Consider the following 18,475-nt stretch of genomic DNA (forward strand, 5'->3'; position numbering starts at 1 on the left):
TAATCTGCCCTCCTCTGACATTTCAATAGTGGCATGTTGCAGCCTTTTGGCACCTTTGCATTTGTCTTTGGTTTTGTTATGAATTACACCTGATAGGACACGCACACAAGTGCTACGAATTACACCTGGTAGGACACGCACACATGTGCTACGAATTACACCTGGTAGGACACGCACACAAGTGCTACGAATTACACCTGATAGGACACGCACACAAGTGCTACGAATTACACCTGATAGGTCACGCACAGTTCGAATCTAAGCTGAGGAACAGAAATAAAGTCCACAACTGCAGAGTTCCCAAAAGACACTAAGTTTATTACGCTCGAGCGTGGTGCCCCCCTGCTAGCCAGGAGGGGACCCTGAATACAGATTATACAAAGGTTATATACTTTTTAGCAAAGCATGTTGCCCTCGTGCATCGGAAACCTTAGCCAATAAACAAACCCTTGTCTTATCTACCACCTATCCCTGCTTGGTGCATTCCTCCTGCTATACCAGTATGTTAATTACACAGCATGGTTCTAAAGCCATGCATCAGTAACTTTTATTATCAGGATGGGAGGCCTCACATCAAGGCCAAGAGACAGGGAGTTAGAGACTGACAAAAACCAGATACTGGGAATCAGGGCAGGCTGGAGACAAGGAGGAGGATTTTCACATGGATTCAGTATCTAAGGATTACTCCTCCTAGTGTATGATGTGCTGGCATTTAAACAATGGTGGGCCCCAAACCAAAATGGAGTCACATGTGCTAACTTTTCCTTAACAGTCCTCCCTTTTTTTTGGTACGTCAGTAAGCTATATCGGGGCTGAGTAACCGCGCTGCAGGGTTAGCAACTGCCGACAGCACATACTGCAGCATTGCAGGCATACAAAAAATAACACAAAAACAATAACAGTCAAAAAAAGTAAATACAAAATACGCCGTCCCCAAGTCCCCACATCCGGGAGCCATGCGGTGAGCCAGTCCCAGACCTCCTGGAATCCGGCGCTGGTAGTGTCGAGGCTGATGCGGTGGAATAGGGCTGCCTGTTGCTTGAGGATGTGGATGTCAGTTTCCACCCTATGGTGCTGATTTACAAATACACAACAGCTTGAGTTGACCAGAGCACAAACCCCCCCCTGATTTGCAAGGAGATAATCCAGGGCTAGGCGGTTTTGCAATGTAGTTTGGGATAGCTGGGTGACTTCAATTTGAAGGGCAGATAGAGCATCTGCAGTAGCATTTGCCATTAGTTTCAAAGCAGCTGAAATATTAACTATAGCTTTTTCCAGCTCGCTTACTTTCAACCATGACAGAAACCAACGCACAAAGGAGTGAAAGCCTTTGGACCGTTGAGAAAGGGGGTTTAAAGGAATACTTTGTCGGTCCCTCCATACTAGATTGCGGATCTTTCCCCGGGTCAGGTTCTGGTGTACTGTCACGGCGGGTACTATAGCCCCTAAGGTACATGTACCACACCATCCTGCTGGGAGAACCTTATAGGCTGTGTGATTGCATAACCAATACCAGCCAGACCCCTCGGGGACTGGCCACGGGGCTCTGGAGTAGGTAGAGGGGCCTCCTGCACCAGAGCTGATTTGGGTGGTGTCCTTGCACCCCACAAAATTCCCTACAAAAACTGTATTTTTTATGCCCTTACGTCGTGACACACGTAAAGCATAATTACCCTGGGCCACCATATCAATAGACCATATTTGGATTGTAACATTCTAGTTAAATGTAGCGTTTGCCCATAGCTTAGCTTGGAGTGTTTGATTAAGGGGGATAGGTACCCCTACCAACAGGACCCCCTGACCTAAATATGTGGGGGTATGAATACCAATCCAACACTGCATTCGATTTACACCCTGTTTGATAGCACGGGTTAAATTCAAGAAGCTATTGCCCTCCCATCCTTGTACTGGACTTGGGAATAGGGAGAGGACCCCCAGGCAAACCATACCAATGTCGACATCCTCCCCTGTACCATACAAAAAAACACTACCCCCAATGTAAGTCTAATAAACAGGAACACAAAAAGTCCTGGTGGGCTGTGAAGGTCCCAGTAGCTGGAAAGCTCAGTCCATGGGTTGGTTGTAGTGTTCATTCGTGAAGTGGCTTGTCCAATGGCTTGTCAGGGTCAGGTGGGGGTCCCAGTGCCAACTTAACGTAGCTATGATGGATCCAGGAACCTTTACCTGCAAAGGAGTGGTGGCAGATGGTGGGAGTAATGTTTGTGGCTGTAAGGCGTTTTTGGTATTTATACTTGCCTACAAGCACAGGTTCCAGCCTCTGGAATAAACCCACCCCACCACTTCACTTCACATTCCCAAGAATACATCCCGCAACTTCCTCCCCGCCAATGTACAATGCTCCGTTTTTGCCATTAAGGCCAATTCTCAGTGTCTCTTGCAGTCAGGAATCCTTGGATTTTGGTGGTTTTAGCAGAGCAGGTGTTTTTTCTTTTTTCTTGGAACAGTCATGGTTTTGCATTATACAGGGGAGAGGTTACTAGCACGTCACCCTGTAGTGCTTTGGTTTCTTTAGCAAATACTGAATGCAGGTTAGCTTTGTCAGTGGACAAGGGAGAGGTTACTAGCACTTCACCTTGTTTTTTTTTGTTTGTTTTTTTTTTTTTTTGCTGTTTAAAAGGAGGAAAGGAAAAAAAAAAAAACCCAGAAGGAGGGACAGGCTGATCAGTAGTCGAAGTGAAGTCATCTTGAGATGGAGGGGTCTTTTTGCAGTAAGAAGCATGGGTCCAGGAAGTCAGTCTTTGGCACTTCACAGCGGTGTTGTTAGTTAGCAGGACTTAATAAGGGCCTTTCCAGCATGGGGCCAGAGTAGTCTTTTGTTGATGGACCTTTATTTAGACCCAGTTACCTGGTTTTAACAAATGGCAGGTTTGCTCAGGATTCTTGAAGCAGGACTTCTTTTACCTGTAAATACAGAGACCTAACACATTTCATTAATGTCTGGCAGTGTGTTGCAGATCTCACAGCTGCTTGGGCACATTTAAGCCCCCCTCTTTCTTGGCTATTAGCCAAATCCTAGCTGTGAGTAGTGTCCTTGGGCAGGCTAGTGTCTTATCTTTGGACCGAGCCTGCCAGCTGCAGCGTTGAATTAGCTCGTCCTCCGTTTTATTTCTTTTCCCCTTCTTGGCTTTTATTAACCTGCAAAGGAAACTTTCACTTTTTACTTATACACCTTTGTTTAAAAAGGAACACATGTACATTGCCCATTATACAGCACTTTAGTTCTTATTGTTTAATGTATGCCACATACACCCTTCTAGGAAAATGACTTTTTTACAGAGCTTTGGAGCAACAAGCCAGGACAAGCACACCCACTTTTGAGGAGTCCACTTGGTACAACCTCTGGTGTCCAATAGCTTTTCTCCCTCCCCAGCCCTCTGGCTAGAAATGTGAGGTAGCCAGAAGGATCTCATGTATAATATGGGGAGTGGGTTAACCTTTCATGTCCTTGCTTCCAAAGACTGTTGGTGTGCAAATTTTAACAACAATTTTTTTAATTAAAAGATCTGGCCAATGAATTTTTTTTTTTTTAACTTAAGCAAATGTATTAAACGTTAGTATATCACATTTTTTGATATTATCCAAACACTTTGTATTCCAAGTTGAATAAAACAAGTATCTGCATTTTGATTTAACCCTTTTATTTAGTTTTAAACTAAACTGTCCTATGAAAAATTAAACACAGCAATTCTGGCCACACGACAAACACCACAAGACCATAGAACACAGAACAGAATTCCTATTGTGCCAGTAAATTCATGAGATGTTGAATTGCTTTTCAGCTGGCATTAGTTTTTTTCTGATTTTCTGAAAGACAAAAATAAAACACAGATCTACCCCTTTTGGGCAGTCAGTCATTGCTTAAAATATTTCCTTTTTATACAAATACCCTTGTTAATTGCAGGCAAAACAGAGGAATTACCCATATTTTCTTGTATTTGTTTTATAGGCAGCCCAGGTTTCAGTGGCCTCTACCTTATCAGTTAGGTAATTTACATTAAAACAAATGCTTTCCGGCTTGCTTTTGGATCCACAGGTTAAAGATTTTTACTTTAAAAAGGGCACAATAAACTTTACCAGACTTTTGATTGCCTTTTACTTTTAACTCCTGCTGTCAAACACACAGCGACCTGAAAAGGAAGACATCGCCTATTGTAGCCCCTTGGAGCCTAATAAGATATTAATTAAGTAGCACTGTATAATTGCATTTCTTTGGAAAAGGGCCCATTTTTTTTCAAAATGGCTGCAAAGAAACCAAGAATTTTGTTCTTTTCAGTATTTCACAAAGTTCAACTGCTTAATTCTTTCCAGCAACTAAAGAGTTAACTTTTTTACTTTCCTTTCTTAAATCACTTGCTTATTTCCCAAAACGACACCTAATTAACTTAGATTTTACCATTTCAAGTATTATTCCGGGATTTACGTTTTTTATTCCTGTAATTCTTTACTCCTCTTTTTTCACTATGACCTTCAAGTTTTCAACCTGTTTTCCAATCTCTCTATCTGTTGCCTGCCCGCTTGGGCCCGATCCTGTTTTTTTTTTTTTTTCTCTGAACTGTTCCTTCCATGAGCAGCAGCTTTGTTTCACTACCAAATTAACAAGGAGGGTGGGCTTCTTAACCAGCCCCCAGCCCTCCTGGTTTCTTTTCTTAAATATTTTTACTTACAAGGGCTACCCGAGTCCTCCCCCCATGAGGCTTGTCACCTGGACAGAAAGCACGGCTAATTGGCAAGCAAGGAGGTGACGGGCATAAGTCAGAAAGCCGAGGGTAAGCCGGAGGAGGGGCAGAAGCAGGCACAGCACAGAGCGGGGCTGGAGACCCCTGAGATGAATAAGAAAAGGAGGAGGAAAGAGGACGTCCTTTCGCATGCGCATAAGCCCAGTTGTTCCATACATACCAATAATCCATCTGGGCTGGAGCTTTGTTTTCCAGCCTCTTCCTAAGCGCTGTTAATTTTCCCCAGCAAAGGAACCATCCGGTGGCCAGTCAAAAGGTGTTTGAGTTGTTAGTGCTGGCCACTCAACCTTACATAAAATAACAGCTTTTTTCCTACCTAACCCATGGGTGCCAGAAATATTTCCCCAATTCTCGAGAATTTTAGCCAAAGGGGTCCCCTTACTTACACTCTGCCCAGAACCCATAATGGGCTACCAAAAGAACACAAAATGTGCCACCTTATCGCCTAAGCGATGGCTCACACCCCCCCCTCCTCGGAGTTCTCAAAGGTGAACTCACCCTGTGCCGGCTGGAGCTGTCCGAGAGGAGGAGTGTAGTCTCGCTTGTTGGGGCGAGCCTAGAGTCCCTTCGTGGTCGCCAAAACTGTTACGAATTATACCTGATAGGTCACACACAGTTCGAATCTAGGCTGAGGCACAGAAATAAAGTCCACAACTGCAGAGTTCCCAAAAGACACTAAGTTTATTACGCTCGAGCGTGGTGCCCCCCTGCTAGCCAGGAGGGGACCCTGAATACAGATTATACAAAGGTTATATACTTTTTAGCAAAGCATGTTGCCCTCGTGCATCGGAAACCTTAGCCAATAAACAAACCCTTGTCTTATCTACCACCTATCCCTGCTTGGTGCATTCCTCCTGCTATACCAGTATGTTAATTACACAGCATGGTTCTAAAGCCATGCATCAGTAACTTTTATTATCAGGATGGGAGGCCTCACATCAAGGCCAAGAGACAGGGAGTTAGAGACTGACAAAAACCAGATACTGGGAATCAAGGCAGGCTGGAGACAAGGAGGAGGATTTTCACATGGATTCAGTATCTAAGGATTACTCCTCCTAGTGTAGGATGTGCTGGCATTTAAACAATGGTGGGCCCCAAACCAAAATGGAGTCACATGTGCTAACTTTTCCTTAACAGTTTCTTCCTAGAACAGTTGGTTTGGTGATGGCCTTCACCCTTATCTCTTAATACACACATTTCTCATTCACACACAAAACAGAATTGATTTACACAGAACATTTTGAACAGGAACATCAAGTTGCAATGCAAAAGAAAAACAATTATTGTATTCTTTTACTTATTTTAAAATGCTAAACCTACAACAAAGTGGTGACCCTAAAAGGTCTGTTACTGCCTTGAAATCAGCCCAGACACAGATTCATCTCTACCAGTGGCCCATTAGGCCATTCCTTTCTGCTATTTAAAAAGGGTGGCTGGCAGGATATGGTCAAATTATACATTAATATATTTAATACATGCTACATTATTATTCTTTGTTCTTCATTCTAAATTATTCAAAATACAAACATAAAATCCTCCTACTACACGTCCCCCTTTTGACCCCTCAAGAACAATTCTTGAGTGGGTCATATTTCATACAACTGTTTTATAGCAATATACTTAGAGGCAAGTTGAGCTTGTGGTTGTAATTTAACAAACATTTTTTTTTGTCCAACAGCACATACAACACATTCCTAGCAAGCAAACACAGGACAATATTAACATAACTATCATAGAATCATAGAATATCAGGGTTGGAAGGGACCTCAGGAGGTCATCTAGTCCAACCCTCTGCTCAAAGCAGGACCAATCCCCAACTAAATCAATACTAGTAATGGATGAAACATAATAGACAATATGCCCTTAGAGGTTGGGGACCAGCCTGTAAAAACATTGTACCAGTGATAGGCTGTCAGTTTTTTTTAGACCTAGCAATCTTTAGCATGTTTCCATTTGCATGTAATATTTGAATGACATGCTTTCCTATATCCCTCTGTAACTGTTGAAAAAACTAAGTCACCTTTGTTTCTGACAAGTGATCAGTTAGATTGTTCCAATCCAGGCCAAGGGTAACAGAGAAATTAATCGGGGTGGCGGTTATAGTGCTCTGTGCTTCTTCTATTTTTGGTAAATAGTACATGTGATTGCTAGTATATAATACATGGGTATTACATCTACATTCATCCACTGCGGGGGTTGGCTAATACTTGCATCCTTCCCAAATACTGTTTTACAGGATGTAACACATACACATTGTTTGTTGTACAAAACAAGTGTTACATTTTCTAGTTCATCACATACACGTTTCCAATGTGTCCTTCCTGCATGGTTCTGTGGTGACAGATAGAGACAAGCACACCCATTTCTGAGGGCTTCACTCTGTACACCCTTGGGTGTCCAATAAATTTCTCCTCTTTTCCAGCCCACTGACCCATAACCCAGGGTAGTCAAAAGGATTCCATGGTTAATTTTGGGAGTGGGCTCACTTTTCATATTTTTGTCTCCACAGACTGTTGGTGAGCAATTTTAACAATAATTTTACCTAATAACAAATCAGACTTAACCATGCTGGAAACATTGCATCCATTAATGTTTGTAGGTGTCAGACAAGAACCTCTTTTGTTGTTTTAAAAGATGCGTTAATACCCAGACATTTCCAGATATTACCCAAAACATTTTGTGTTCAAGTGATGCTAAACTAAGAATTTACATCTTAGTACATCCTATGGCCAAGGCAGTTTTATTCTCTAATTTTATTTGTTGTTTATACAGCAGCCAGGAGGTGGTTTTTAGTCACCACCACATATTTCATGTTGCTTTTAGGTTTTCCAGACCTATTTGTTCCAAATTCACAGTATTATTTGCCTGCTTGTGTGACGATGTGAAGCAGCAGGGAGGGGGGAGTGTTGACCTGGGAATGTGCCCTGGGGACGGGAGACCTGAGAGCCTGTCACCTGAGCCAGGAGGGGGAGGGGGAGGTAACACCTCTGCCCAGGAATGTGGACGGAGGCTGCAGCAGGGAACCTGCTCGGTGGGTTTAGTTTTCAGTTTGGGGCTGGGAGGAGGAACACAGGGAACCCCAGGGCTGGGGTCTAAGCTCCCTGCTCCCCCAGAAGGACTTCACTGAGGGGTCCTGGGTGTACCCACAAGCTCTGTTTTGGACTGTGTTCCTGTTGTCCAATAAACCTTCTGTTTTACTGGCTGGCTGAGAGTCTCAGTGAATCCCAGGAAGAGGGGTGCAGGGCCTGGACTCCCCCACACTCCGTGACAACTGGTGGCAGCGGTGGGATGTACTGCACCCCGTGAACGGCGCTTCCTGCAGTAAGTGACTGGGGAACAGTAAAACGAAGGGGGATTGACGGGGACCAGGTGTGCTGAAGATTCAGAGAGAGACGGTTTCAGGGGGCGGTTAACCCCTGGGAGTGTGTGACCAGAGAGAAGGACTTTTGCAGTAACAGGGTCCCCCGGGGGATTGCAGCGAGCGGTCCCAGCGGCGGAGGAGTCTGCAGCTCGACCCTGGCAAAGAGGTGGTGACCTCAAGAAGGACTGGCACACTAGGGGCTTTTCCTGGAAACCGTGGACAGCTGCCCGGCCTGCGAGTGGCCAGCAGGGAGATGTACGCTAAACGCCTTAAGAGCGACCTGGTGGAGCTGTGCAGGCAGAGGGGGCTGCGCATCGGGAGGTCCACCAAGGAACAGCTGATTGCCCAGCTGGAGGAGAGGGATCGCTTGGATGACCCGATCCCTGTCCTGGAGGGAAGCCGCCCGGCGGACGCAGCGTGGGCCCTGGGGCCTGACCAGGCTGGGAGGGGTCAGACTGCTGCCCAGGACACCCCGAGACCCTTCCTACCTATGCCTGGGGGAGGGGTTGGGGGAAGCCCAGCGAATACCGAGGGCACCCTGACCCCAGCAGCCAGCAGGGGATCCTCCCAGCGGAGCTCCCCATCCCTAGAGCGGATGCGGCTGGAATGGGAGAGGGAGAGGAAAATGAGGGAGCTGGAGGATCATGAAAAACAACGTCAACATGAGGAGAAACAACGTCAACATGAGCAGGAGGAGAAGGAGAAACAACGTCAACATGAGCAGGAGGAGAAGGAGAGGGAGCGTCAGGAGAAGGAGAGGGAACGTCAGGAGAAGGAGAGGGAGCGTCAGGAGAAGGAGAGGGAACGTCAACATGAGCAGCAGGAGAAGGAGAAACAAAGACAGCATGAACTGGAGCTGGCCAGGCTGAGGAGCAGTGGGGCCCCGGCTGCGGTGAGTGAGGGGGGACCCAAGACTGCAAGGAGCTTTGATAAGTGCTTCCTGGCCCAGCGGAAGGAGGGGGAGGACATAGATAGCTTCCTGACGGCCTTTGAGAATGCCTGCGAGCTGCACAGGGTTGACCCTGCAGACAGGCTCCAGTTCCTCACCCCCTTACTGGACCCCAAAGCCGTAGAGGTGTACAGCCGGATGACAGGGGCAGAGGCAGGGGACTATGAACTGTTCAAACAGGCCCTGCTCCGTGAGTTTGGGCTGACCCCCGAGATGTACCGGAGAAGGTTCCGGGGTCAGCGTAAAACGCCTGAGGTCACCTACCTACAACTGGTCAACAGGATGCAGGGATATGCCCGCAAGTGGACAGCGGGGGCCCAAACTAAAGAGGACCTGCTTGACCTGTTCGTACTGGAGCACCTGTATGAACAGTGCCCTTCCGACCTGAGGCTGTGGCTGGTGGACAAAAAGCTCGCGAACCCCCAGCACGCAGGGCAGCTGGCCGACGAGTTTGTGAACAGTCGGTCAGGGGGTAGCCGGGAGGAGTCCCAAAAGAACAGGCCCCCCCCGATGCAGAGAGAGAGTCACCATGGGGCCTCCCAGTGGGGAAATAGGGAGAACCCCCTCCAAAGGGGAACGCCTGGTGTCGGACCCCTCCGACCCGCTCGAGGGGACCAACGTGACCTGAGCTGCTATCACTGTGGCCAGAGAGGCCACGTACGGGCCCAGTGCCCCGGGCTCAGGGACAAACTGAGCAGACCCAACCTACCCAGGGTTAACTGGGTAGGGACCCAGCTGGACGAGGGGCAGACGACCCAGGAAATGGGGGCTACCAGTTTGCCACCTGCTCAGGAGGGAAGAGTACCCCCAGCCAGCCCCGCCAGAGGGCCGGATGCTCCGGACTCAGGGTGCTCAGTTTACAGGGTGGGCGCGGGGCTGTCCCTCCGGAGAGAGTGCCTTGTTCCCCTGGAGGTGGATGGGAGGAAGGTCAATGGATACTGGGATACGGGCGCGGAGGTGACGCTGGCCCGGCCCGAGGTGGTGGCCCCAGATCGGGTGGTGCCCAACACCTACCTGACCCTGACGGGGGTGGGCGGGACCCCATTTAAGGTGCCCGTGGCAAGGGTACACCTGAAATGGGGGGCCAAGGAGGGCCCCAAGGATGTGGGGGTACACCACCATTTGCCCACTGAAGTTTTGATGGGGGGGGACCTAGAGGACTGGCCAAGCGACCCCCAGACCGCCCTGGTTGTGACCCGTAGCCAGAGCCGGCGAGGGGCACTGCGACCTGACCCTGGGGAGGGTACCACACTGGAGGCGCGAGACCCTACTCGGGTGGGGAGGGAGCGCCGAGGGGCACGGCTCAGAGAGGCTGAGGCCTCAGACCTGGCCACGGAGGGGGAACCGGGCCCCATCCCTTCCCCAGCCGCTGAGTTCCAGGCCGAGTTGAGGAAAGATCCCTCCTTGCAGAAGCTCAGGGACCTGGCCGACCTCAGTGAGGGACGGACCATGAGGAGAGGCTGCCAGGAGAGGTTCCTGTGGGAGAAGGGGTTCCTGTACCGAGAATGGGCTCCCCCAGGGGAAGGGGAGTCCTGTGGGGTCAGGAGGCAGCTGGTGGTCCCCCAGAAGTATCGCCGCAAGCTCCTGTCCCTGGCCCATGACATCCCCCTCGCAGGGCACCAGGGAATCCGGCGCACCCGGCAGAGGTTGCTACAGAACTTTTACTGGCCCGGGGTCTTTACCACCGTCCGGCAGTATTGCCGATCCTGTGACCCCTGTCAGAGGGTGGGGAAGGCCCGGGACAAGGGGAAAGCGGCGTTGAGACCTTTGCCCATCATAGAGGAGCCTTTCCAGAAGGTGGCCATGGACATCGTGGGGCCTCTCAGCAAGACGACCCGGTCGGGGAAGAAATACATTCTGGTGGTGGTAGATTTCGCCACCCGCTACCCCGAGGCAGTGCCCTTAGCTTCCATTGAAGCGGACTCCGTGGCAGATGCGCTCCTGACCATTTTCAGCCGAGTGGGGTTCCCCAGGGAAGTCTTGACAGACCAAGGCTCCAACTTCATGTCGGCCCTGCTCCGGTGCTTGTGGGAGAAATGTGGGGTCCGGCACGACTGGGCCTCAGCGTATCACCCCCAGTCCAATGGGCTGGTGGAGAGGTTTAACGGGACGCTAAAGATGATGCTGAAAACCTTTATGAACCAGCACCCGCAGGATTGGGACAAGTACTTACCTCACCTGCTGTTCGCGTACAGGGAGGTGCCCCAGGAGTCTACCGGATTTTCGCCTTTCGAACTGTTATATGGAAGGAGGGTGAGGGGCCCCCTGGACCTGATGAGAGACGAGTGGGAGGGGAAGGCCACTCCCGATGGAGAGTCAGTGGTGGAGTATGTCCTGACCTTCCGAGAGAGACTGGCTGAACTCATGGGCCTGGCCAGGGAGAATCTGGCCAGAGCCCAGAGGAAGCAGAAGGTCTGGTATGACCGCACGGCGCGGGCCCGTGCCTACGCCACCGGGGATCAGGTGATGGTTCTCATCCCCGTGAGAAAGAACAAACTACAGGCCGCCTGGGAGGGCCCGTTCAAGGTCGTCAAGCAGCTCAATGAGGTAAACTATGTGGTGGAGCTGTCGAACCGGGCCCACCACCGCCGGGTGTACCATGTGAATATGATGAAGCCATATTATGCCAGGGGGAATGTGGTGTTAGCTGTGTGTGGTCAGTGGGAGGAGCAGGGAGATGACCCTTTAGTAGATCTGTTCCCTGGGACCAGAGCTGGTTCCCCCCTGGAAACAATTCCCCTCTCGGATCAGCTCACCCCTGCCCAGCAAGCTGAGGTCAGGGGGGTGCTGCATCCGTACCGACAGCTGTTTTCCAACCAGCCTGGACGCACTAATCTGACTGTCCACCGGGTGCAGACAGGGTCGCACCCGCCGATAAGATGCTCCCCCTTCCGAGTCACAGGGAAAACTGCTCAGGACCTGGAAAGAGAGGTCCGGGACATGCTGGCTTTGGGGGTGATCCAGCCATCGGCCAGCCCTTGGGCCTCGCCGGTGGTGCTGGTCCCCAAAAAAGATGGGTCAGTCCGGTTCTGTGTGGACTATCGGAAGCTCAATGCCATCACTGTATCGGATGCCTACCCCATGCCCAGGCCGGACGAGCTCCTAGACAAGCTGGGAGGAGCTCGGTACCTTACCACCATGGACCTTACAAAGGGCTACTGGCAAGTGCCGCTGGATGCAGATGCCCGGCTGAAATCGGCCTTTATCACCCCTCTGGGGCTCTATGAGTTTCTGACCCTGCCTTTCGGCCTCAAGGGAGCGCCGGCCACCTTCCAGCGCCTGGTGGACCAGCTCCTGAGGGGGATGGAGAGTTTTGCCGTGGCGTATATTGACGACATCTGTGTCTTTAGCCAGACCTGGGAGGACCACGTGTCCCAGGTTAGACAAGTGCTGGACCGACTCCAGGGGGCTGGGCTGACTGTCAAAGCGGAGAAGTGCAAGGTGGGGATGGCTGAAGTATCTTACCTGGGCCATCGGGTGGGGAGCGGCCGCCTAAAGCCGGAACCGGCCAAGGTGGAGGTGATCAGAGACTGGCCCGCTCCCCACACCAAAAAGCAGGTCCAAGCCTTTATTGGGATGGCAGGATACTACCGAAGATTTGTGCCCCACTTTAGCGCCATTGCCACCCCCATCACTGAGCTATGCAAGAAGGGGAAGCCAGACAAGGTGGTCTGGACCGAGCAGTGCCAGGAGGCTTTCCGGGCGCTGAAGGAGGCTCTGGTCAGTGGCCCAGTTCTAGCAAACCCAGACTTTGACAAGCCCTTTGTGGTGTTCACCGACGCCTCCGACACGGGACTGGGGGCGGTGTTAATGCAGGAGGATGAAAAGGGGGAGAGACACCCCATCGTGTACCTGAGCAAGAAGTTGCTACCCCGGGAGCAACACTACGCGGCCATCGAGAAGGAGTGCCTGGCCATGGTGTGGGCCCTCAAGAAGCTAGAGCCCTATCTCTTCGGGCGACACTTCACCGTGTACACCGACCACTCTCCCCTGACCTGGCTGCACCAGATGAAAGGAGCCAACGCCAAGCTCCTGAGGTGGAGCCTGCTCCTGCAGGATTACGACATGGACGTGGTCCACGTGAAGGGAAGTGCCAACCTGATAGCGGATGCGCTGTCCCGGAGAGGGGGCCCCGAACTTCCCCAGGTCACTGGTCACAGTGACCCCGCTCAGTTCAGTCTCGAAGGGGGGAGAGATGTGACGATGTGAAGCAGCAGGGAGGGGGGAGTGTTGACCTGGGAATGTGCCCTGGGGACGGGAGACCTGAGAGCCTGTCACCTGAGCCAGGAGGGGGAGGGGGAGGTAACACCTCTGCCCAGGAATGTGGACGGAGGCTGCAGCAGGGAACCTGCTCGGTGGGTTTAGTTTTCAGTTTGGGGCTGGGAGGAGGAACACAGGGAACCCCAGGGCTGGGGTCTAAGCTCCCTGCTCCCCCAGAAGGACTTCACTGAGGGGTCCTGGGTGTACCCACAAGCTCTGTTTTGGACTGTGTTCCTGTTGTCCAATAAACCTTCTGTTTTACTGGCTGGCTGAGAGTCTCAGTGAATCCCAGGAAGAGGGGTGCAGGGCCTGGACTCCCCCACACTCCGTGACAGCTTGTGAATGAGACTATCTTGCAGTTGTGACAAGAAACTTAACTTATTTGTAATTACCTTCAGATCTACAGTATTTATGATTCTGCTTCAAAACCAACTCTTTTTAATATGGTGTCTACTACATCTCATTTTGCTTGGCCATTGGAGTGCTGATGTGTTTTTATCCAGGCTGTTATAATAGGAAGGGAGTAGGGTGAACATTTGGGTTTCAATTTAGACACGTTTAACTGAGTCCAATTAATACCAATTTTTATTATTACTAAGAGTGGGTTTAACAAGACTTTTACTGGATTACTTTGAGTCTCAAACAATTTTGGTTTCTTTATCTTAATTGGGGTACCTTTTTTGAATGCAGTTCCTGGTTCAGGTTCTGGTGCATGTGTCTGGGAACCATAGGTTCAATTTACTAGGGGGTATTGAACAGTATCCCACAATAACTGTTAGTATTGTTCCTGTCTTAACAGGCTCATTCCATTGATATGGTAATCGTGGGTAGCTGGAACTCCAGGTAGTATCCCCATAGGGACCTTTTATTTTAACCCCTATTTCTCAGTGGTTTGGTATCCCTGTGGTGTTTATAAGATGAACCTTAAGTCCCACTTCCCCTTTCCAGGCATATACATTGGTATTTCCTAAGGGTTTTAAGATTTGACTAGTGTTTTTATTATACCATTTCATGAGGATCACCGGATCATGGGTAGGAATCCATGATTGGTTGGCGGGGAGTAAATTATTTCTTAAATATTGGCTTATAAGGAGGGTTGCATCTTCTCCCATGATCGCTTTAATGATCTGGGCACTAAAACTTCCCAGAAGCAGGTAAAGCCAGACCTTACATTGGAGTCTCATTTTCTGTGGATTAAAATTGTAGTGGTTAAGCAGCACTTTGTGCTCAGGTTCCGGGATGTCCTTTTCTACAAAGAATCCAAACATTATTATTTATGGAAACAGTTTAATTTGTGAAACATGGACCCATTTCAGTTTTTTATCTTTTTTAATATGGAATACCAATGGGCTAAGGCAGTCCACTATGGAGTAAGGGCCTAGCCACTTTGATTTCAGTGAGTGACCCCCCTTTTCCTGTTTTAAAGTACATGACTCGGTCCCCTGTTTCCCACAGGGCTGCCTTTGTGGGCCTTTGTTTTGAATTTTGTTGTTCACGTGTTTGATGGCCTGATTGACCCTATACTGGAGGGTGGTTTTATCTTCTTGTAACTGTATTGAAAATAATCATGCTGAGTTATATTAGAGTTCTCTTCTTGACCCTGTACCAGGTAACTAGGATTCATTATTAGGTGCATTAGATGTCCAAACAGAATTTGAAAGGGTTGAATTTTTTACAAAGGTTCCCCCATTGTTAGAATCTATTATTTTGGGGGTGCCATATCTACATCCTACCTTTTTAAAGAACTTTTTGGTCACCACCCTGGTGCTGTTATTTTTAATGGGAAATGCCTCCACCCATCCTGAAAAGGAATCAATTATTATCAATAAGTACTGGAATCCTTCCTTACTTCTTGGCAATTTATCAATAAAATCAATTTGAACCCTGTGCCCCGGCCCAAGCCTTCATTGCTGCATCCTGGGTTGCCAGTGTGGAGGACGAGTCTTGTACTGAGCACACCGCACACAATTTCACACCCATGTTTTAACATCATCCTCCATACACTCCCATTCTGCTACTTGCTTTAGCCTTTTTAAAGTTCCTTCCACTTCTTCATGCATAAACTGATGGGCTACATTAAGTAACTTCTGTTTCTTTATTTTTCCTGGAACTTGGTTGGATGTGTCAGCACAGACGTGCCTTTTCTGACCTCTGGTTACAACTGCTATGTCATGTTGTCGGGCTATTGTATCTAGCTGGTTATTCCAGGTGGCCTCCACACCTGTTTCTTTACTGTGTGCAGTACTGGGTTTACAACGGCGCCAGAGGCGCCCTGGTGCAGGGCCCATGCTCAACAGGGTTAGCCGGCCGGGTGCTACACTTCACTTGCGCTGCGAGCCAAGGGGCCACCGCAGGCTGACTCCTCTCCTCTCCAGCCCCTCCCCCGTACTCTGCTCAGCTGTCTAATCAGCCCAGGTATCCCCACCCCGTCCCCTCCACCCACTCGCTCCTCCACCAGCTGGACTGGGGGGTTCTCGGGGGTCACGTCCCACAGGGGTCTGCCTGCCCCACTCCCCAGCGCGGCTCTGGCTCTGGGCAGTCTTACTCTGCCTGCCACCTCCCAGGGCTGAGCCGCCTGGGACTAGTGCAGGGGCCAGGTCATTCTAGGCCAGCATGGGGGGTGGGGCTCCTCTGGGCCCCAGGTAAGGGGGTTCCGAGGGAGCGTGGCCTGGGTAGGCCCCTCCTACTCTGATCCACGACCAACCCCAGCTGTGATGTTGACTCAGCACAGAGAAGGAAAATAGGCCCCGCCCAGCAGGCTGGTGAGCGTGGCTGGGGGGCAGGCAGGGCGGGGGGAGTGGGTCTCTGGGGCTGGCGCTGGGCAGTGGGGGTCTGTGTGGGGTACTCCTGCGCCCCAGGGGGAATGAAAACAGCCCAGGTCCCCCTCCTGCAGCGTTCTTTGCTTCCCCGCAGAACGTGAAGGAGGAACGGGGTGGGGGTGATTGGGAAGGCTCATGGCATAGTTTGGGGGCAGTGCCCCTGTCATAAATATAAAGGCAAGGGTAAACACCTTTAAAATCCCTCCTGGCCAGAGGAAAAAACCCTTTCACCTGTAAAGGGTTAAGAAGCTAGGATAACCTCGCTGGCACCTGACCAAAATGACCAATGAGGAGACAAGATACTTTCAAAAGCTATGGGGAGGGAGAAACAAAGCCTCTCTCTCTGTCTGTGTGATGCTTTTGCCGGGGACAGAACAGGAATGGAGTCTTAGAACTTAGTAAGTAATCTAGCTAGATATGCGTTAGATTCTGATTTCTTTAAACGGCTGAGAAAATAAGCTGTGCTCAATGGAATGGGTATTCCTGTTTTTGTGTTTTGTGCCTGGGGGCCAGAGCAGAGACAAAATGGAATGGTCTTTTGTGAGCTGGAGTTTTCTCTACCTAAAGGCAGGGTAGTTAACCTCCTGCAGGGAAATTCATAAGTCTTCACAGACCTGAAGAAGTTTTTTTTTTTTACCTAAGAGCAACTAGAGGGGTTTTCTGCCTATTTGCCTGGAGACAAAGGTGTTAGCGTTTTTTTTAAGGATTTTTCTGTAGGCTGACAATCACTATCAGAGAACATAGGTATCCAGACAGCACAGCAAAATTTTACAAGCCAAGTTTTTTTGTTTGTTTTATTTCTAACTCTCGGGTGTAAAGTTAGTTAAAAACAGAGAGGCAAACATGACAGAGCCCAAAACAGAAACAGCCAAAGAGGCTGCCCACAGGAGAGCTAAGGAGGCAAAGGAAAAACAAATGGAGGAACAGGAAAAAGCCCAAGAGGCTGCCCACAGGAGAGCTATGGAGACAAAGGAAAAAGAATGGAAGCGTGCTGAGGAGAAAAGGGAGGCTGCCCACAGGAGAGCTATGGAGGCAAGGGACAAAGAACTGGAGGAGAAGGAAAAAGAGAGGAAGCATGCACTGGAGATGGAGAAGGCAAAGGCTCAGCAGAATATACCAACAAACCCTAGCAATCCTTCTCCAGGTACCACTTCCCATCCCAGAAAGTTCCCCACCCACAAGGCAGGCGATGATACAGAGGCCTTCTTAGAAAACTTTGAAAGGGCCTGCCTTGGGTACAGCATCTCTACAGACCAATACATGGTAGAGCTGAGGCCACAGCTCAGTGGACCCTTAGCTGAGGTGGCGGCTGAAATGCCTAAGGAACACATGAACAAGTATGAACTGTTTAAAACCAAGGCGAGAGTCAGAATGGGGCTAACATCCGAGCATTCCCGTCGGTGGTTCAGAGCCCTAAGGTGGAAACCAGACGTGTCATTTACCTGACATGCCTACCACATTGTGAAACATTGGGATGCCTGATATCAGGAGCAAGTGTTAAATCTCCAGAAGATTTGCCCTTCCTAATACAAATGGAGCAGTTTTTAGAGGGTGTTCCTGAAGAAATAGAAAGATACATCCTAGATGGGAATCCCAAAACTGTAATCGAGGCGGGGGAGATTGGAGCCAAATGGGTGGAGGTGGCAGAAAAGAAAAAAACTGGTCGCAGTTGGAGCGGATATCAGAAGGGACAACCTCAGACCACACACTACTACTGGGGGCAGCCCAAGGCCCCACCTACCCGCCCAAGGAACCCTCCAGCCACCTTATTGTCATGCCACACCATTCTCCAGGAACCCACCTCACTCCAGTGACCCGTCAGCTGGACGATGTTTTAAATGTAATGAGCCGGGGTATGTAAAGGCCAACTGCCCCAAGAACCCCAACAGATTACAGTTCATTGCACCGGAATCACACCAGAGGTCCTCAGCCCCAGATACCTCCCAAATACCCTCAGAGCGGAGGGAAACTGTGAGTGTGGGCGGGAAGAAGGTCACCGCGTGGAGGGACACCAGAGCACAAGTGTTGGCTATCCATGCTTCCTTAGTGGACCCCAATTTAATCAACCCAGAGATCCAAGTGACGATTCAACCCTTCAAGTCCAACTCTTTCAATTTGCCTACAGCCAAGTTGCATGTCTAGTACAAGGGCTGGTCAGGAACGTGGACTTTTGCAGTCTATGATGATTATCCCATCCCCATGCTGTTGGGGGAAGATTGGCCAATCATGTGAAGCTAGCCAAGAGGGTGGGAATGGTCACCCCCGCAGCCAGGCTAAACGAGCCGTCATGCCTAGCTCTGTTCCAGAAACTTCTACCAGGACCTGGTCA

At 49.8% G+C, this 18,475-nt stretch overlaps 1 long non-coding RNA gene across 2 annotated transcripts; it reads right to left on the bottom strand.

Annotated features, from left to right (window-relative positions):
* Positions 1–788: 788 nt before the first annotated feature.
* LOC119567505 lies at positions 789–5,484 on the bottom strand. 2 transcript variants are annotated; one of them, XR_005227545.2, is made up of 2 exons: positions 4,918–5,372; positions 789–3,156 (listed from the first exon to the last, which is right to left on the bottom strand). It is a non-coding gene; the product is annotated as an uncharacterized LOC119567505 (long non-coding RNA). The 2 variants fall into 2 exon arrangements; XR_005227544.2 differs by having other exon boundaries at positions 2,555–3,156; positions 5,256–5,484.
* Positions 5,485–18,475: the final 12,991 nt, after the last annotated feature.

Source organism: Chelonia mydas, chromosome 14, assembly GCF_015237465.2.
Source record: "Chelonia mydas isolate rCheMyd1 chromosome 14, rCheMyd1.pri.v2, whole genome shotgun sequence".
NCBI classification, from domain to species: Eukaryota; Metazoa; Chordata; order Testudines; family Cheloniidae; genus Chelonia; species Chelonia mydas.